General features: G+C 45.9%; 1 pseudogene; it reads left to right on the forward strand.

The window, feature by feature from the left end:
- Window positions 1–207: 207 nt before the first annotated feature.
- Window positions 208–21,726, forward strand: part of LOC128062094 (sec1 family domain-containing protein 1-like) — a 32,518-nt pseudogene continuing 10,999 nt past the window's right edge.

Here is a 21,726-nt window from a genome sequence, read left to right on the forward strand (position 1 = left end):
TTGAGCTGGAGGCAAGTGACAAAGGTGGGTGGAAGCTTCTGGGTTGGTGGACACCTGGAGACTTGGGGAAATGCTTTCTTGGGGAGGGCTCCGCCCCCTTCCGCATACCTCACATCTCTTCCATCTGACTGTTCCTGGTTGTACCCTATTATAATAAACCACTACTCGAGTTCTTTTAAGTCAGCTCTGTGTGAACCAGCTTATTTGAACTTTATTTCTGCCCTTTCGAGGAGTAAACTGGAATATATTGCAAATGTAGAATTAGCAGCTACACAGTTACCCAAGTAGCTAGCTTTTGATCAGTATCTCGATTTTATTACTTTGAAAAATGATACGCCTGGATGATGCAATCAAAAATGAGGAAATGTTTCATATTGTGCCATTAACAGTTCAGAAATCACAAATGCGGAAATGAAAACTGTTACGCACCGGAATGTTGACAGCCTCTTCTGCTTTTCTGTTGTGCTGGGTACTATTCCTATAATCAGATAATTAGCAGAAATAGCAATGGAAATGGGAGCAGTGAAAACAGATAAAAAGTTTCCGGAACATCTAAGAGACGCCAAAAATGGTTTTACTACAGGTGATGTGCTGGGAGCTGGCAGCTTCAGCTTTCAAAGCCTTCATCACTCCCGTTGACAAAAACATGGATCTGGGAACTCCTCTACATCATATTTGGACATATCGGTCCTACGATTTCCACGTACACAGAGTTAACCTGGAAGAATCTTCAGGAGTGAAAAAGTCCCTGGCTGGTGCTAGTGTGACCTAGAGACAAAACCAGGAAGTCGTATGATTTAACTCCAGTTGATACATTTTAGCAGAAACGTAAAGGGAGTCCATTCCCAGAGGTTTGGAAATCAGTTCAGCAAGAACTAGAATCTTAGAGCAGAGCGTGAGAAGATGAGGTCAAACACCTGAGAAGTGCTATGGGGCCAGAAGAGGAAGATGAAGGGGCCATGATGATGCTTCCTGACAACACTGCTCAGCTATCCTCAGCTTTTGGTTCTTTGCCAGAAGACCTTGGAGAGGGGAAAAAGACTTACTGATCTCCATAAAATGTTGCCACTGCTGTCTTAGGACATGTAAAGGCAAGAAAACTGGATGTGTGTTTTGAATATAAAGAAAAAATAATGAGCAAATCTTCTTTGGGTAAATCTCTTCTAGATGTAATATCAGACTCTGATGCAGGCAATCCAGGAGATAAATGAGGCATTTCTTATCTATCATGTAAGTGCACAGCAAACAGTTTCTGAGGCTGATTTGGAGCCACACCAAAAAGCTGGAACTGACGCAGGATGCAACCTTAATTCCTTACAATACATCAAATAGCAGAAGGCTTTTGCCGGGATGGCTTCAGCTCCTGCCATCTCAGGCATTGCCAAACGAGTCCCCAACACAAGATCGCAGTGTACGATGGCAAGGGTGACAAAGGCGGCTCGGAAACAGCACAACCTACCTGTCTTCAGGGACATGAAGTCAAACGGTGAAACGATGACTGTAGATATTTTGATCCCAGATGCCGCCAGGCAGTGACAGCTCAGTTCCGAGGAACAAAAATCCATTCCAAGAAGCAATTGTTTTTGTGTTGGGAGAAGGCAACTACATTGAATATCAGAAGCTTGTTGACAACAGAAAGGGGAAACAAGGGAAACATGTTTTATAGGCTGCTGCTGACTTTTTCATACTGCACAGTTCATGACACAGCTGTCACAACTTGGGAAAAAAGGAGAGGCCTGGAGCAGCTCCAGGCCACCACCAGGAGGAGCTCCCCAAACTGCTGCCTGTGCCTCCCCAGACCCAGATCCCATCCCATCAACTGCAGTTTAATTTACAGCTTGAGTTGATGCAGTGAGACTCGGTGCACTGCCCTCCTCCGCCCCCCACTTTGTCATGAGGGTCTTTATTTCCTTCCTGGCAAATCATCCTTTGATTCTTGTTCAGCTTTAATGGGTCCTCCTGACAGTGACGGTGACATGACAGAATTAATTCCTGACTTCTTGTATCCCCAGGACACCTCCAGGCACGTTGGTGCCTTAATTCATCTTCGGTGGCTTAACAAAGGGATCACCCTGCATGGGGGCAGCTCCATGTCACATATCCCACAGCACAGGCCTCATCGGGCCAGGTAGGACCAGAGTTCAGAGCTGCTTTCTAACGGGCTGTCATCAGGACACCCGGGGTGAGTTCATGTGCCTCACAGGCCTGTGTCAACCTCCAGCCACTGTCAAGTGGAAGCTGCTGCGATCACTGTGGACACAAATGGCCTGTATCACATATCTATTGTTTGGAGTGTCATTTATTCCCTCTGCTTCCTAAAGAAACCCTGATTTTGCTTTGGGAAACCATACCTTCCCCACCTTGAGTTCTTATGCATGCTTGCTAAATTGCTTTAGTCATGTCCGACTCTTTGCGACACCATGGACTGTCGCTCACCAGGCTCCTTGGTCCATGTGCCTGGGATTCTCCAGGCAAGAATACTGAAGTGGATTGCCATGCCCTCATCTAGGGGAACTTCCCAACCCAGGGACTGAACCCACATCTCCTGTAGGCTTTTGTACTACAGGCAGTTCTTTACTGCTGAGCCACCAGGGAAGCCCTGGGTTCTTATAACACCTTGGGAGTTGGTTTCTCCTTGACCCAAGCATTTTACAGTGAGATCTTCATGTTTCCCTGCAGAAAGAGAGTGATTTGGGGACAAGCATTTCCAAAGTCAGAGCATCACAGGCAATGAGATACAATCCCAGTCACCTTGCTGGGCCATTCGAGGAACAGATGAAAAATGCATACAAATTCCCCCAGTGCAAGTAAACTCTAACCTGAGTGGGGATGGGGACGCCATTGTCCCTCAGGCTGTCTCTGCTCTCAGGCAGAAGCTGAATGGCAGGTGTGCTCCTGAAGCCCCAACTCCCAGCTCAGAGCTGCAGGTCACCTGTCTAATGGGCCCCTTTCTTACCTGGGCCAAGGGCTCTCCACATCTGGTCTTGAGCAATCTCTTTGGCTCAGCAGATGGAAAGGCTTCAGAAAATGTCCTTGGAGAGAGAATGAATGGAAATTGCCATGGAGCTCTGAGTTAAACCCACTCAGATGCAGACTGTTGCGTGTTCACAGGACTCCCTGTCCTTCTGGGGAGAGACTAGTGGAAACAGACCGAGTGGACGAAAGTGTTTGTGGCCCCATGAAGTGAGAATGTGTTAATGGCCTCATGCGGGAATAGCTCCTGTGAGCACTCCATCCCCACCTGCTCAACCGTGTCTGCTCTTCTCCCATCTCTCTCGCAACTAGATCGTCGCTGGTCACGGTTTCATGGCATTCAAGTTCTCTCCATTTATCAGTCCCCACACTTTAACCTGTCTCACGGAACTTTTCATTTGCTCTTCATTCTGTCAAGAATGTTCTTCCTGATACATTAACATGTCTGATTCCTTCCTTATCTCCTTCCATTCTCAGCACACAAATCAGTTCACAGAGACCTCCCCTGACCCCATGGAAGTGATCCTCACATTATCCTCCATCTCATCATTGTTCTTATTCCTGTTGTAGCAGCTGTCACTATCTAAAACCATCTTGGCTTTCTTCTAATTTTATTTGTTTGTTGTCTGTTTCCGAAGAGGTCAAGAACCTTGTCATCCTCCACCTCCATTTATCAGCAGTGTCAGGGACACAGAGGATGACGATGGAACTCCTGAGGGCATGAAGGAACCGATGGAGGGATAACCGCTTTCATGAGTCTAATGGAGCAGCTCTGCTGGGTTTTCCTCCTCCAGTCTGAAGTCTCCTCCCTCCTCACAGGACTATGGAGGGGAGGGCAGCTGCTCCCAAGTGAGGAGGCTGAACATAGTCACCTGTGCTTTCCCCAACTCGACGCCCCTCCTCCCAGCCCAGCTGTCATTCTCCCTCCTCGTCTCTCCATCTGTCCTCTGCTTCTCCCATCTCCTCCCAGCTCAGCCACTCCCAGGACTCGGGTGAGCAGCCCCTTGGCCCAGCCTGAAGCGATTGAACCTTCCCCTTTGAACCCACCCTCCAGGTTCAAGATGATGTCAGACCCAGAAGAGCCTCCTCAGCCCCAGGGCAAACCCTACTTCTTGGTAAAGAAAACACAATTGGTTTCATTCCTCCAGGGTTCTAAAGCAAATTTGACATTTGTTACACTGCACATAACCATTTCTCCCAAAGTACGCTCAGCTGGCACAGATTTCTAAGACATCAACTCAAGTGTGTAAAATAACATGATTCTTTTATAACTAAATATAGTTTCTCTCTAGAGCCCTCACTCTGCTTAATGGCAGAAAACAGTAGACTCAGTTCCAGGTGAATGGCATCAATGTGGGATAGCTAGACAGTTGGGGATTTTTCTTCCTCTCCTCGTGGGTGCCTCTAAGCGGGCTCACGTGGGGTGGAGGTGGGACTCCAGCATCACCTCCCTTTCTAACACCTGCTGATGGTTCTCATCCCTGTCCGGGGTCTGCTCCTACAATACTGTCTCAGTGTGCCTGGTGTCACAGCCCCTGCCTCAGCACAGCTCTCCTTATGCCCCATCCCTTGCTTTGCTGTAGGACTTTGTCTTATAAGGGATGTGGGTGCACCATGTTCTCCTCCACATACAGGGATGTGAGGACCCAAAGGGTTTCTCGTGGGTCCCCTCTGCCCTGAGGCCCCATCAGCCACCTCCTCTCTCTGTGCCCTCACTCTGGCTGTGGGGAGTCCTGTGCGGTCACTGCTTCCAGTATCCCAGGCAGGAAGCAAATCCAGTTCTCCTCTGTGTTCAGAGTGATTTATTCGGGGTGCCTGACACTCTCCATTTCAGAGCTGATGTTGTGGAGGTTGGGTGCAAGGCCCCTTCTCGTGTCTCTCATCTTTTTTCTGGATTATTCTCTTCCCCAACCCAGAGTAATCTTGACCTATCTGGGCTGAGAAGCAACTGTCTCTGAAGGTATTCTCTGTGTTACAGCAGGATGATGTACTTGAGACAAATCTCTTATATACAGTAATATTACTCCTTAGTTCTCTGTTTCTCCTACAGGACTTCCCCTGGAGCAAAAGCCTCCAGCACAATGACCAGGTGTGGGAGCATGGTGGTAAAAGAGAAGCCCATGGCAAAAATATCCTGCCACTGGGATATCAGTGACCTTCCCTTTGTGGAATTACAAGCCCTGAAAACTGCTCTGGGGTGACCCAGCACCTGATTCCCTCCAGGGCTGATTCCCTCCAACGCCCACCCCAGCCCCAAGCCCCAGCTCAGAAGGTACCTTGATGTGGAATAGATGCTGCTTAGGGAGCATCCAGACAGTGTCATGAGTCTGGTCATGGGGTCCCCAGGCCTCCTTGGAAGGGGTGGGAGCAGCAGGAGGCCCCAGGCTCCTGGGAGCACATGGAAGGGGCAGAGACTGAGAGGGACCTTGGAGAAGCCCCGGGGAAGGAGGAGGAATCACAGAAAACTGCAAGGACCAAAGTCTGAGGGACTCATGGGAGTGATGACCTCCCTGTGACGTCATTACTTTGTGACATCTTCTTTCAGAATGTCACAGCATCTTGTGACCCCACACTAGTCAGCATCTCAGATAGTGATTTGAACTGATCAGGCAGAAAGCGAGTGTAGGTATAGGGTCCTGGGATGAGCACTGAATGGGTGGGAGGATGAAAGGCAGGCCTGGAACAATGACCTGATGGGGTCAGATGCAGACCCGGCCACCTTTGTTGCCACTGCCCAGCCCCTGGCATACCCTGGATGCAGGGGCATGGGAAGGGGCTTGAGTGTTCTGATTCAGCTCATAATTATATGTCTGGACATTTGCCAAACATATGAATGTATTCCAAAGGTCTTGAATACAAACAAGAAAAAAAGTTGCCCACATCACCTTTGCAGAACTTAGAATACCAGGGAAGAAGGGGAAGGGGATCGTCGATGGGCTGAACTGACATCTCCACCAAAGACACAAAGGGGAGACTCAAAAAGAAATGAGCTTCAGTTATGCAAAAATGAAAGTGAAAGTGTTAGTCACTCAGTCCTGTCTGACTCTTTTGTGACCCCCCTGGACTGTAGCCTTCCAGGATCCTTTGTCCATGGGATTCTCCAGGCAAGAATACTGGAGTGGATTGCCATGCCCTCCTCCAGAGGATCTTTCCGACCCAGGGACTGAACCCGGGTCTTCTGCATTGATGCCAGATTCTTTACTGTCTGAGCCACCAGGGAATTCCTTATGGAAAGGCAGCCCTAAATGGTATTTTCTAGCACACCTAAGATCATAGACTGAGATCCATACTTAATGTACTTTATATTCCAAGCCAACAAACTGGAAAATTCTTAAAGAGATGGGAATACCAGACCACTTGACCTGCCTCCTGAGAAATCTGTATGCAGGTCAGGAAGCAACAGTAGGAACTGGACATGGAAAAACAGACTGGTTCCAAATCGGGAAAGGAGTACCTCAAGGCTGTATACTGTCACCATGCTTATTTAACTTATGCAGAGTACATCAGGAGAAACACTGGGCTGGATGAAGCACAAGCTGGGACCAAGATTGCCAGGAGAAATATCAATAACCTCAGATATGCAGATGACACCACCCTTATGGCAGAAAGCAAAGAACGAAAGAGCCTCTTGATGAAAGTGAAAAAGGAGAGTGAAAAAGCTGGCTTAAAATTCAGCGTTCAGAAAAGCAAGATCATGGCATCTGGTCCCATCACTCCATGGCAAATATATGGGGAAACAATCGAAACAGTGAGAGACTTTATTTTGGGGGGCTCCAAAATCACTGCAGATGGTGACTGCAGCCATAAAATTAAAAGACACGTGCTCCTTGGAAGAAAAGCTATGACTAACCTATACAGCATATGAAAAAGTAGAGACGTTACTTTGTCAACAAAAGTCTGTCTCATCAAAGCTATGGTTTTTCCAGTAGTCATGTATGGATGTGAGAGTTGGACTATCAAGAAAGCTGTGTGCCAAAGAATTGATGCTTTTGAACTGTGGTGTAGGAGAAGACTCTTGAGAGTCCCTTGGACTGCAAGGAGATCCAACCAGTTCATCCTAAAAGAAATCAGTCCTGAATATTCATTGGAAAGACTGATGCTGAAGCTGAAACTGCAATACTTTGGCCACCTGATGCGAAGAACTGACTCATTGGAAAAGACCCTGATGCTGGGAAAGATTGAAGGCAGGAGGAGAAGGGGAAGACAGAGAATGAGATGGTTGGATGGCATCACCAACATGATGGACATGAGTTTGAGTAGGCTCCAGGAGTTGGGGGTGGACAGGGAAGCCTGGCGTGCTGTAGTCTGTGGGGCTGCAAAAAGTCGGACACGACTGAGCGACTGAGCTGAACTGAACTGATTCCAAACCAGCCATTGTGACAGAGTGAGTCTAGCCCAGAATCCCAGCTCCCTGGACAAGTACCCCCTCATGACCTTCTGGACACAGAGCCCATATGGAAGCTCCAGGAACATAACTTCTCTTCAGTGAATCTAGAGCAACTGCTGTTTCCAGCTGCTGAAAGACTACAGGGTCACTGCCCAGGGGAGGACCATTAACTTGAGTGAAGAGGGAGAACCCCAGAGAAGTTTTCCCAAGTCCCTGTGGAGGCTGAGGGCAGGTTTGTTGGGACAGTGAGGATACATCCTCCCCTACTTAGCAGATCCTGCTGGGGCCCCTGCCCCTTACTCTGGAGGAAATGCCTGTAGACCTTAGGAACACTACAATGGCATCATATGTGGGTTAAGACTCATCCCCTTAGCCCCTGTGACTGCAATTTGCACAATTTCCCATCAGTCTGACTGGGCTTCTAGTCCATTCTTGGTGTCTATCTAGGGCTTCCCTAGCGGCTTAGCTGGTAAAGGATCGGCCTGCAGTGTGGGAGACCTGGGTTGGGAAGATCCCCTGGAGAAGGGAACAGCTACCTACTCCGGTATTCTAGCCTGGAGATTTCCATGGACCATATAGTCCATGGGGTCGCAAAGAGTCGGACACGACTGGGCGACTTTCACCTCACTTCATCTTGGGTTCTCTTGAACTCCTTGGCTGGGAGCCTGGGGTTGAGGGGCCTCTTCCTTTGCTCCCCTTAAGGAGGGGCAGCACAGTGGGGTTTGGGGGAGAGAAGAGAAAAATGGCAAACAGGAGAAAGAAGCTGCCTGAGTCACTTCCAGGGGCCCCAGTTGGGTGCTAAACATTGTCCTAGCCCCCATTCCTCACCCTGGGCAGTGGGAGGTGGTGGGTATGAGCTAGGGAGGGCCCTGTGGCCAGGCTCCCCACTCCCTGCGTAAGGGCTGTGGGGCCATCATAGTCTCTCAGCTACTCAGATGGACCCTTAGATGTACACATACACATGTGTACAGATGTACACATGCTGTACAAGGGGTGGGTGGACTGGGGCGGGCAGTGATCAAGAGAAACCCTCTGGAAATATCATCGGGGAACTGAGGGTTGAGGGCCTATTTTACCAAAGAAACACACCACAGCAGAGGTCAGATACCAGCTCCCTCTGCATTTACATGGGACAGTGACAGGATTTCCCTGTGCAGAAAGTCAGGGGACTCTGGAGACAGACCAGTCGGGCTCACGCCCTGCCCCCTTACCGGCCCTGTGCTTTGCTGGGGGTCTTTGTGCCCTGTTTTCCACATCTATAGGAGGGGGATGGAAGCATCACCCACCCCACAGAACCGCTGGGAGGATCAATGAGGTCATTCACAGGACATTTAATTACCACTAGGGGGCGACAGACTGTGTTCCGTAAATGTCCACCATTATTATCTGATGCTTTTACTTCATAAGGAAAGAAGAAAGTAAAGATGGAAAACAAAGGGCTCAGAGGAGTCTGTGTGCCTCAGCATGTGAGCAGGTGCACGAATAAGAGTGGCTTAAACAAAATGGGGAATTTCTATTATCTACAAGCTGTGGCCTGTTATGTGGAACACTGTTCACTGACCCCACCATCTAAGGCTCCAGCTCCAAGTGGTTGCTCCACCAGCCCTGGTAGATCCTTGTCCTCCTCAAGATCCAAGATGGCAACACACGCATCCACTTCCATCTCGGGGAAAAAGAAAGGATGGTGGGAGATGGGGGATTAGGGATGGTGGTGGTGGGGTTAAGAGTGTCAGCAAACAGGTTAGAGGCAAACCGGAAGTAGTACCTGTAATTTCCTCTTTAATTTCATTTGCTACAACTTGGTCATGCGACCATACCTTGCTGCAAGGGAGGCTGGGAACTATAGTCTATCCTGGAAGAACCGGCATCTAGCTGAACCTTGAGGGCGCTACCGTTCCTGCACAAAGTACGTGAATGAACTTTGGGGCCAGTCACTGTCACAGAGGTCGGCCCAGAGGATGTTTCCAAGCCTTGAGAGCGCTTTCCTTTTATAACTAAATAATTCGAGGTAAATAAGAATAAATTTGAGAGAGTCGGTTCAGCTGGGTACAGTGATCCCCAACAAGATTAGGAAGCACACTCAGATGATTTCAAACAAGGAAAATTGCAGGTCCATGAGATCCATAAATAGTTGGATGATACAGATTTAAAATTTCAAAACAAAAAGGCAACAGCCAGTTCCATAGAGAAGGAATATGCAAACTGCTTTTTATTTAATAAAACATTTATGCCATGGCAGCCAGGAGAGTCCACAAGGAATGCTTGATGATATTTTAAGTAGTTTTTGTGCTGCTCCACTTTCTTTAACAGTCATTACTTTTATTATTTGTCACAATGACAAGCCATTTAATGCATTTCATAAAATCCATGTGTCAACTGTCTTTTCTCTCAATGCCAATCTAAAGACATTGTTTCCTGGAAAAGTCCTTCACTTCCATGATCTCTGACACCACCTGGTGAAGCTTCTTGTGGGGAAGACAGGATTCTGTGTCCAAATGCTTACAGAGTTCTAATCATCAAGACATGAGACCCCTCGTCTCAACATGCACCAGACCCAGGCTCCATGCAGGGAAGCACCATCAGAAAGGAGTATTGGGATGCAGAACTAGTTGACTCTGTTCTTGCTGAGACATTTAAAAATGAACATTCCCCATATTTGTACACTCACAAGTTAATGCTCACTACTGTGGAAGGTCAAATCTCTTTTTGTGGGTGATTTTAGGGGACAATAGCCTCTAACTTGCCTTTCATTTCTAGTAACAGTTGTCCACCTGAGTGTCAGATAAACGTGTCTCAACAATACAGTCCAGGAATGCAATAATGTATTTTCAGTACTCAGCCATCCACCTCATCTTTCTGAAAGAGCATTGACATTTATGCTGCAGACACCTGAATCTGTCTTTGAGAGACAGCTCCTGAAAGGGCTCCAGGAAGACTGATACATAGACACCTGTGCCCAAATCTGGGATGATGATCTAGAAATTAAAAACACAGGGATACTTTTTTTAAATTGGAGTATAGTTGCTTTACATTGTTATGTCAGTTTCTGCTGTACAGTAAAGAGAATCAGCCATATGTATACACATGTCTCCTCTTTGGATTTCTTTCCCATTTAGGTCACCACAGAGCACTGTGTAGAGTTCCCTGTGCTACACAGTTCAGTTCAGTTCAGTTCATTTCAGTTGGTCAGTCGTATCCGACTCTTTGTGACCCCATGAATAGCAGCATGCCAGGCCTCCCTGTCCATCACCAACTCCCGGAGTTCACTCAGACTCACGTCCATCAAGTCAGTGATACCATCCAGCCATCTCATCCTCAGTCATCCCCTTCTCCTCCTGCCCCCAATCCCTCCCAGCGTCAGAGTCTTTTCCAATGAGTCAACTCTTCGCATGAGGTGGCCAAAGTACTGGAGTTTTAGCTTCAGCATCATTCCCTCCAAGGAAATCCCAGGGCTGATCTCCTTCAGAATGGACTGGTTGGATCTCCTTGCAGTCCAAGAGACTCTCAAGGGTCTTCTCCAACACCACAGTTCAAAAGCATCAATTCTTCAGTGCTCAGCTTTCTTCAAAGTCCAACTCTCACATCCATACATGACCACTGCCACACAGTAGGTTTGCATTAGTTATCTATTTTATACAGAATTGTGTGTATACATCAATCTTCCAATTCATCCAATGCCCAACTTCCCCTTTCGTATCCATACATCTGTTCTCTTTGTCTGTGTCTCTTCTGCCTTGCAAGTAAGATCATCTTTACCATTTTCTAGATTCCACATGTATGCATTAATAGACAATATTTGTTTTTCTCTTTCTGACTTCACTCTGTATGACAGTCTCTAGGTCCATCTCCATCTCTGCAAATGACACAATTTTGTACCTTTTTGTAGCTAATATTCCATTGTATATATGAACCACATCTTTATCCATTCCTCTGTTAATGGATAGCTAGATGCTTCCATATCCTGGCTATTGTAAACAGTGTTACAAACACCTCAATGCATGTGTCTTTTCCAATTACTCTTTCTTTTTGTGGGTGTATGTATTTATCCAGGAATGGAATTTCTGGGTCTATTTTTAGTTTTTTGAGAAACCTACAAACCTGGTGGCTCAGCAGTAAAGAATCTGCCTACAGTGCAGGGGACTGTGTGCAATACAGGAGACATGAGTTTGATCCCTGGTTCTGGAAGATCATCTGAAGAAAGAAATGGCAACCCACTCCAGTATTCTTGCTTGGGATGTTCCATGGTCAGAGGAGCCTGGTAGGTACAGTTCATGAGGTCACAAAAGTCAGACATGACTTAACAACTAAATCACAGTGGCTGCACCAATTTATATTCCCACCAACAGTGTACAAGGGTTCTTTTCTTCACATCCTTGCCAATATTTGTGTTCTTTTTGATGATAGCACTCTGGTGTGAAGTGATATCTCTTTGTGGTTTTGACTTGCATTTCTCTGATGATTAGTGATGTTGAGCATCTTCTCATGTGCCTGTTGACCATCTGCATTTCCTCTTTGCTAAAATGTTTATTCATGTGTTCTGCTGATTTTTAAATTGAGTTTTCTTCAGTGTTGAGTTGTATGAGTTGTTTATATATGCTGGATATTAATTCCTCATCAATCTTATCACTTGCAAATATTTTCTCCCATTGAATAGATTACCTTTTTGTTTTGTATATAGTTTCCTTTGCTGCGCAAAAGCTTCTAAGTTTAATTAGGTCCCACTTGCTTATTTTTGCTTTTATTTCCTTTACTTTAAAAGATGGATCAAAAGTACTGTGATTTATGTCAAAGAGTCTTCTATCTATGTTGTTTTCCAGTAGGAGTTTTAGAGTATTGGTTTTACATTTAGGACTTTTACCCATTTTGAGTTTATTTTTGTGTATGGTGTTATAGGATGTTCTAATTTCATTCTTTTACATGTAGCTGTCATCTGGTTTTCCCAGCACCACTTATTAAAGGGACTGTCTTCTCTCCATTGTATTTTCTTGCTCTTTTGTCGTAGATTAATTGACCATAAGTGTATGACTTTATTTCCGGGCTTTCTATCCTATTGTCTGGTTTATACCAGTACTGTGGTACATTACTTTGTTGATTACTGTAGCTTTGTAATATAGTCTAAAGTCAAGGAGCATGATTCTTTCAGCTCTGTTTTTTATTAAGATTGTTTTGGCCATTCTGGAGTCTTTTTTGTTTCCATATAAAATTTTAAATTATTTATTCCATTTTTATGAAAAATACCATTTGCATTTTGATAGGAATGGCACTGAATCTTTAGACTGCCTTGGTTAAGTACCTTCTTTTTCCTCTATGTTTATACGTATTTATTCTGTTCCTTCACACTTCAGGGGCTAGCAAGAGTGGGAAGTCTACCCCTGGGATCATCTGAATGACAAGTGAGAAAGCAATGTTTCTGGAAGCGAGGGACAGCTGTTGCCTGGAGAAAGCATCTATGTAGGGTCTGTGGCCTTACAGAAATACAGCCTCTGCTAGAGCCACAGGCAAGCAGGACAGAAGCAGAATACCCCTGCTTTTCTCTTCTGCCACCCTCCAATCTCCTGCCACTGAACCCAACCTGAAGGTGAAGAAGTGCTTTGAGGCAGAGTTGGGACCAGTTTTTCTAGATAGATCAGGTCAGGAAAGAGTGAAGGGTGGAATTCTTAAGACACAGAGAATACCTAGCTCAGAACCCTTCCTTATTGTCCTTGATCAACAAATGCCCTCTTGACCTCTGGCATGTGGAATTGTGTTTCTGTTGCCTGAAACCAAGAGATCTGACAATTTAGTTTATTTCCATGACTGTCTCCCTATTGAGAAGACAATCTCAATCTCCTTATTGAACTGTAATTTCTGAAGGGCCATACCTAGCCCAGGGCCTGGTATATAGTAAGTGCTCAGCAACATTTATTGAACGGCTGGTTGGACAATAAAATTTGGATGAACAATCAAATCTAAGGCAGTGGCTATGACATCCTTATAGATGCTGCAGGATGGCTGAGAATACTTTACCTGGTTGCATCACCAGTCCTTAGGTGAAAAGAGCATCTTTTACCTCTGTTGTTTTGTTATAAAAGAGTGAGGGAAGGGGCTGGGGAAGCTGTCACAGAGCTGCTTTTATAGAGGCTCCTGCTCAACAGTGTACTGGGCTTTTGGCATCATTCAATCAATATTTTGAAAGATGAAAGGGACATGAGTGACTGCTTCTATTCTAATAAGAAGTCATGTTCTATCTCCTACAGAATTATCACTCCAGCTATGACCTCAGAAGGGCAGTGGGTCACCCATATGGCTCCCAGTTTTCCGTGGGAACATCATGAGGCAGTGGCTTCTCATTTCAGGGTCCCTCCACTTGTTCCTCTCTGCAACATTTCAGTTTACTCCAGTGACGTGCACTTGTGGAGCATCACTGTAGACAGAGCTCTTTCAGAATTGTTTCACACTTCCAGCTCCATGTCCCTTTTCATCAGTTTAACCAGTGCTGATTCCCCTACCTCAAGTGTCTGCTTCTGTGAGACCTCAGAGCATCTTGAGAGGCCAATTAAAATCTGGGAAGATATGAGATGTTGTATGTGTACTGATGTGGATGATGAATGGGTTCCAGGCACAGAGGGGGAAAAGCCCTTCAGACCAGATCAAGATCTTTGGTGTCCACTCCAACCAGACTGTGTTTGCATTTCAGAGGCATTTGGAGTAGGTGTTCCAGAACTGTTGGTCTGCTTTTCAAGTGCAGATGACAGTTCATGCTCTAGCTCTTCTTCCTTGGGACACATTAGGTCAAGTTTGTAGACGTCAACCAAGCTGTGTGAACAGGCATTAGCCAGATTTCATCCTCTGTTACTAACCAGGCTGGGTGCCTGATTACAAAGCAGGCTAAGACTCTAGACTCTAGCCCAGCTGCTCACAAGAAGATATTCAGGTGAGTTCCCAGACATTGGGTAAGCTTCATCTTCAAGTATTTGCCAGATTGGGTCAAGGATAACTAGTCTGACTGAGTTTCTAAGCATTATCCAACCTCAGCCTGCCAACATTTCTTGGGATTATTTCCCAATAACTAACTGGGGTACCAATTCAGACATCCAGCTAATTCATTCCCTTATCATTAACCTGGCTAGATCTCTAGGTGTGAGCCAATCTCAGGCCCTGGACATCAGCCACCTACTTGGATGGAATACAAACCTCCCCCCTTGAAAATGGGCTGGCTGCTCCTAATGCTTCTGGGTTTCATGCTTGTGCTGCTGGAGAAGCACTGCCGGGGAGGTGGAAATGGAGAGACCAATCCATGCAGCTTCAGGGCAAAACTTGGGAGAAACACCAAGAGCCCATGAATAGGTGGCCCTGATGCTCAGGAGAGTTTACAACTTTGTCGCCAAGGGAGTATTGATCATTCTCAAGTTGAATCTCAGCTCATCAAGGTGTCTGGAGATCCCAGCCTAATCCTCCCAGGCAATTTCCCTAACAGTGATTGTGTTTGCTTGGGAAGACTCTGTAAGCTTGGATAGCCTGTGACCCAGTCTCACCCACCCCTGTGCAGGGTTAGTAATAACCTCTAACCCATGCTCTGCTGCAGGAAGGATGCTTCTGCAGAGAAACATGATTGAACCCCAGCAGATTTCAGTAGGAACCCTCCTGGCACATCCTGCTTTTGTGCATTAAGTGAGATAGTTTGCACTCATCACAGAACCCAAAGCTGAGCTCAGCTCAGGACTGATTCCAAGAGCTGCCAAGGGCTAAGCATCTCCTCATAAAGACACGCGGTCAACCTGGCAAAGGCTCTAAAGCCACAAGTCCTGGGACCAAATCTCCCATCTTGCTTTCCTCTGGACTGTCAGCTGGCCTAGTCAGGGGGTTACTGGGAAAAACATGGATTCATAGAGGTTTTGCCTGGATGATTTCGGAAGGTATTCTTCATATGCAAGAGACAGAAAACTCAATTCAAGTCACATTAAAGAAGATAGGAGATTTATGACTTATCTAACTCAACAGCATGAACAGAATCAGGAAAACTTAGGTCCAGGGCCTCAAATGATAAATGAAGATCTAGTTTTCTCACTTGATTGGTGGCTTTGTTTCTTCTGTCTTAGTTTTTATAATGGCAGGTCCTCCCTGAGGGTACCTCTGTATTAGTTTATTTAAGGACAGTCCCTTTATTAGTTTATGTAATGACAGCCCTGCATTAGTTTATATAATGGCAGTCTCTGTATCCGTTTATGCAACAGTTCTTCCTATGCCAGTTTATGTAACACCAACTCCTCTATTAGTTTTTATAATGGCAACCACCACCCCCCTGCCACTAGTTCATGCAATGACAGTCCTGTATTACTTTATATAATGGGCCTCTCTCAGCAGGTTGCTCCATCTCCAGCTCACATCCCCCCAGGCTGAGATCCTGCAGGAAAGGGCCTTATTCTGATTGGACCCATATGAGTCACATACACACTCTGAACCATTTAGGTGAGCCCCCAGGGGCTCAGGGCTCAAATTGGTCAGGTTAGGCAATGTGGACAGTTAACAGAGCAGGGTAGGAGCCTGGCCTCCACAGTGCAGGAGCTGAACACCGGCTCTTCTCATGTCCTATCTTGTCTGCTTGAGCTCCTGGTAGACCAGGAGATCACAAGGATGTTGAGGCCTCATCCTTATATCCTCACAAGGAAACAGTACAGCTTCTTGCTCTCCAGGCTTTCTGGACCCTGTGTGGGCAACAGACTCCAGGACAGAACCACTGGAACATGAGGACCCCACCCAGGGAGAAGCATGGACCAAAGGGAATGGATGGGAATCAGAGCTCCACCCCAGTGCAGAGTGAGGGGTCTTGGGCAGCCATGGTCCCTGGGTCCTGAGAAATCCCTTGGAGGAGACATGACTTCAATCAGAAGCTTACATTTTGGACATTGTGTGAGTGATACACAGCTGATTCTTTGTTGACTGTTAACACAGGTTGGTGTTGTTCAGTGGCTTGCACTGATTCGGCTCATTCATCCCACCTCTCACCATTCTTATAGCACAAATGGCCTTGTGAAGGGTCAGGGTATTACCAAGTCCACTCCAGGTGAGACCAGAGGCCCGGATCTGGCCAGAGTCATATCCTGTAAGGGAGTAAGTGTCAGACACCAGGTCACAGAAGAGTGTCTCAAAGGGTCTGAGCAGGAGGTCCCATGGAGCTTACATTTCACAGTGAAAACTCTTACCTAGTGAAATTGGATCTGTTGTCAGCACAAGGATCTTAAAATGTCTCTGATTGTGGGTGGTATGGCCAGGTTCCAAGTGTGGGCCCCTCTATTCCCAGTTGTTCTTTGATGGAAACGCAGCACCTGCTGGATTGAAGGACAAGATGCCTCCTTATGGGCTGCAGGTGAAGACCACCCCCCGGAAGGAGAACATGGGATGTGTGGATGCAGGAGATTAGAGGACATGTGAGGATTCAGGATACGATGTGGGACGTGATGACCTGACTGACGGCATGGGACATGGTGATCCGGGAAAGGACTCGACATGTACAGATCCATGAGATAACATGTGACCTGTGGATTCAGGATATGACGGCAGATGTGGGATCCTGAAAGTGACGTGTGACTTGCAGATCTGAGAGATGGTGTTGGACGTGATGCGATACATATGTATCCAGGAAGTAATGAGATCTGCAGGTTCAGGATATGATGCCTAGGGTGTGAATCCTGGAGATGATGTGTGCTGTTGGTCAGACATGTGTCCAGGAAGTGACATGGGGCAGGTAGATCCGAGCAACAAGGCATGGTGGGTAGAGCGCAAGCTGCACTGGCAGAGCCCACAGTACCCAGTGAACGTCCTGATCTCATGAGCCAACCCCCTGACCCCTGTCTGGAGTAAGATAGGGTATGTGCAAGGGCTTCAGGAACAATGAAAAGTTATCTGACTCACAGAAGGCAGGGACTGGCGCTGTGGGAGGAAGTATGAAGAACTGCCTTCTCTGCAGCCAGCTGACTGTAAATGTGGCTCAGAAGAGGGGCCACTGTGGAAGGTATTGGCTTTTTAGGTCTTTGAGACCTGAAGAGGGTTAATTACAAGTCACACAGAGAGAGAGATGGAGGCAGGGAGGGAGGAATGGAAGATATATGATACACAAAAGGAAGATGAAGAGCACACAGTGAAGTAATGTTGCTGTGAATCAGAGGAAAATCATGCAGTTGTCTCTTGGTTCAAAAAATTGGAGGAGAGACACAGCCCCTATGAATCAGGAGCTTACAGCAGGAACACAGACTCAAGGATGAAATAAGAAGACAACAAAGGATGATTGAAAATGAGTTGGTGGTGCTCAAGAAAGAAGAGGAAGGAAAAAAAATGAAAACACCACAAGAGGTGAAGTCATAACTACAGGAAAAGGATAAAGGATACTAAAAAACAGAGCAGCAGCAGGAAGATATCTTCAAAAGACAGGCTGAATAAAAATAAAGACAACAAAGAGAATATCTTTGAGATTTCTCTGGTGGCCCAGTGTTTAAGAGTCTGCCTTGCAATGCAGGGGGGACAAAGGTTCAGTCCCTGGTGGGGGAACTAAGATCCCACATGCCTTGGAGCAGCTAAGCTTGAGAGCTGCAACTACTGAGCCAGTGCTTTCCAGAGCCTGCACGGCACAACTGGAGAGTATGTGTTCCATAATGAAAGATCCCACATGCTGCAACTAAGGTCTGACACAGCCAAATAAATAAATAGAAAATCATCGATATGGAAGCAAAAGGAAATACAGTGTATGTGTAGTCTCTGTCTCCAAAGAAGAGAAAAAAGAATGGAGAACCATCTGGGATATAATTTAAGAGACCTTTCCTGAAATCAAGGAAAGTTTGAGCCCACAGACTGAAAGGGTGTAGTATATTCCAGATAAAATCAGTATGGATTTATTGACTCTGGAATATGTCCTAATTTTAGGAGAACTCAAAGAGGAAGAAACACTCCTCTATGTTTCAGGCAATAATAATAACAGCAACAAATATCAAGTCACTTTCAGGGGAAAATTCAGACTTGCTCAGACTTTTCCAAACAAAATGAAGCATTGAAAATGCAACCGTTATGTCTGGAGGGAAATGAGTACAGGAGAAAGACAGAGAGAGAGAGAGAGAGAGAGAGAGAGAGAGAGAGAGAGAGAGAGAGAGAGAGAGAGAGAGAGAGAGAAAGAGAGAGAGAGAGAGAGAGAGAGAGAAAGAGAGAGAGAGAGAGAAGTGTAGAATTAATTCAAAGGAGGGTAGAGCTCAGATCATGTTGCAATTTTAAGTTGCAATAAGAGATTTAGATTTTAATTTGAATGCAGTGAGAAGGATCTTGGAGATGCTGCTGCAGTGGTCCAGGTGAGAGATGGTAGTGATGGGAAATAGGATGATAGTTAGGGAGTTGGGGAGAAATGGATGGATTGAGGACAGAGTTTGGAAGTAGAGTCAACAGAATTTGGTGACACATTGTATATGGATAGCAATAGAGAGAGCAGGGAGGCAGGAGGCATGAGAGTGAGCAGGGCTTTGGGCTGAACAACAGGGTTGTGGTGTGCCATTTCACTAAGATGGAGAGACTGAAGGAGGAACAGTTTGGAGGATAGAGTCTGGTTTTGGACATGTTCAATTTGAGATGTCAGGAATGATATCAAAATGATTAAGAACTGATATTCTCATAGGAACCTGATGATAAGAAGGGGTACATTTCCAATCAGAAAAGATATCTTTCAGTGCACACAATGGGGGTGTTCCAGGACTGGAGTTTCCTACTTGAAATCATGGTGCTGTGTTGAAGTGGCACTATATTATATGAGTGGGAAACTCAGGAAAGAGATCATGACTGAAGTAAGAGAAATGTAAGGGTCATTTGTGTATAGATGATCCCTGCCCAAAGCTGGACATTTCTAAGGATGTGGAAAGGAAAATTAAAGGATCCTAGGACCATGCTCTTGGGGGCACCTTAACACTGAGAAACCAAGAGAGGAATAGGAGTGAATGAAGACTGGGGCTGAGGCTTGAAAAGAAAAGTGACTGTGAGTTATCCTGGAAGCCAGGCAAGTCAAATGTTCAGGAAGGAGAGTGGTCAGCTGAGTTGGACTCTGTTAAGAGCCGTAGGATGAAGACAGAAGGAAACCATTGATTTGGCCACATGGAGATCTCTTGTAACTTTGGCAGGAATAATTTTAGTAGTGGAGTGGGATTTCAGCACTTGGTTGAAGAAGGTGAAAGGAAATCAGGAAGCGAGGAAGCAGAGGCAGTCCCTATAGACAATTTGATGAAGAAGAAGAGATAAGAAGAAGTGTGGCAGTTGGAGGGAGATGAACAATCAGAGTTATTGTTTTTTAAGCTGGCTGATATTGAGGTATATGTGGATCCTGGAAGTGTATGTCTCATGTAGGAGAAGCTGGTGGTGCAACTGATAGAGGAGAGAGTTGCCAGAGGAGGGCTTTTGAGGAGGCAGGAGGGGGTGAGATCCAGGGCATAAGTGAGGCACCGGTGAGGAGTGACACGCCACACCTGAGGTGTCACCTTCCCCATGGAAAGGGGATGTTGCACCAAGAGAGATGGCAGAGGCTGTGACTACAAACAGCGGTGAGTTGAAGATTTGATGGTGAGCAGGTGAAGAAACTGTGGTTTTCCCTGTGAACTGTGAGGCCAGGTCATGGGCTGAGAATGGAACAAGAGAAGGCATGTGGGAGGCCTGAAGGGAGAACGAGAGTGGGGAAGCATTGTTTTTGAAACAGGAAATGGAATTTACTGGAAGCACTGCGGTTCCCAATTTCAGGGAAGTGAGATCTGAAGACTTGAGTTTCCAGGGTGAGAGGTCAGCACGGTGTGCACTTTCACAGGCACTCTCAGCTCCAGGGCAGGTGCAGGTAAACAGAGCTGGGCTTAAGTTGATTTGTTTTCACTCAGTGAGAACAATGGAAAGAGGGGGCCAAAGGAACTGATGGTGTTTGATGAGCACTGAATCTAGGACGAGCTGGGAGAGATGGGGTATAAGGGAGAAAGGGGCTGTGAGAACCTGGTGTTTTCACAGGGACGCTGGCAAGGCAGTTCTGGACTGAGAGCTCCATCGTGGAAAGTGAATGCTCAGAAAGCAGAATAATTGCAAACAAGATGTCGGAGGTGGAGTGATTATTCAAGATGCAAGATCACGGGAGGTAGGGGGAGGGTAAAGGTTATTGGAGGGGGTGATGTTAAGGAATGGAGACCAAGGAATGGAAAGAACAATTCATGTTTGGCTTGTAATATGTTCAAAAACAGGCAAAAGCCATGTGCTGTGTTCCATCAAAATAGTGAGTATTGGGGAAGGAGGGAAGGGCAACGTTAAGAATATAAAAAAACAAAAAAAATGAAGGAAATCAAGACAAAATTATACGAATTGCAGTGCATTATTACAGATACTCTCCCCTCCCCAGCACCCAATTTCTGTATTCAACATCTTTCTACACACCCCTGCACAGATACATAACTGGGGGACCTCTTGTTTTTTTCTTAATATTTATTTTTCATTTTTTATAATTAAGCTTTAGTCATATTTTAATTAATAGTATGAATGGGGGCTTCTTTGGTGGCCCAGACAGTGAAGAATCTTGTCTTCAATTCAGGAGATGGGGGATGTTACATTTAAAATTGAATAATTTTAACCATCAAATATGCAGAGGTCTCTAATTGTTCTATTTATAGGATTATTCAGTTCAGTTCAGTCGCTCAATTGTGTCCAACTCTTTGTGACCCCATGGACTGCAGCACATCAGGCTTCCTTGCCCATCACCAACTCCCAGAGCTTCCAGAGAAGCTCATGTCCATCAAGTCGGTGGTGCCATCCTCTGTCACCCTCTTCTCCTGTCTTCTTCAATCTCTCCCAGCATCAGAGTTTTTGCTAATGAATCAGTTCTTCACATCAGGTGGCCAAAGTATTGGAGCTTCAGCTTCAACATCAGTCCTTCCAATGAATATTCAGGGCTGATTTCCTTTAGGATTGACTAGTTTGATCTTGCAGTCCAAGGGACACTCAAGAGTCTTCTCCAGCACCACAGCTCAAAAGCAACAATTCTTTGGCACTCAGCTCTCTTTATAGTCCAACTCTCACATCCATACATGACTACTGGAAAAACCATAACTTTGATTATATGGACCCTTATTGGCAAAATAATGTCTCTGGTTTTTTAATATGCTGTCTAGGTTGGTCATAGCTTTTCTTCCAATGAACAAGCGTCTTTTGATTTCATGGCTGCAGTCCGCATCTGCAGTGATTTTGGAGCCCGAGAAAAAGTCTGTCACTATTTCCATTGCTTCTCCATCTATTTGCCATGAAATGATGGGACTGGATGCCATGATCTTAGCTTTTTGAATGTTGAGTTTTAAGCTAGTTTTTTCACTCTTCTCTTTCGCTTTCATCAAGAGCTC

The sequence above is a fragment of the Budorcas taxicolor genome, chromosome 17 (genome assembly GCF_023091745.1).
Source record: "Budorcas taxicolor isolate Tak-1 chromosome 17, Takin1.1, whole genome shotgun sequence".
Taxonomy (NCBI): domain Eukaryota; kingdom Metazoa; phylum Chordata; class Mammalia; order Artiodactyla; family Bovidae; genus Budorcas; species Budorcas taxicolor.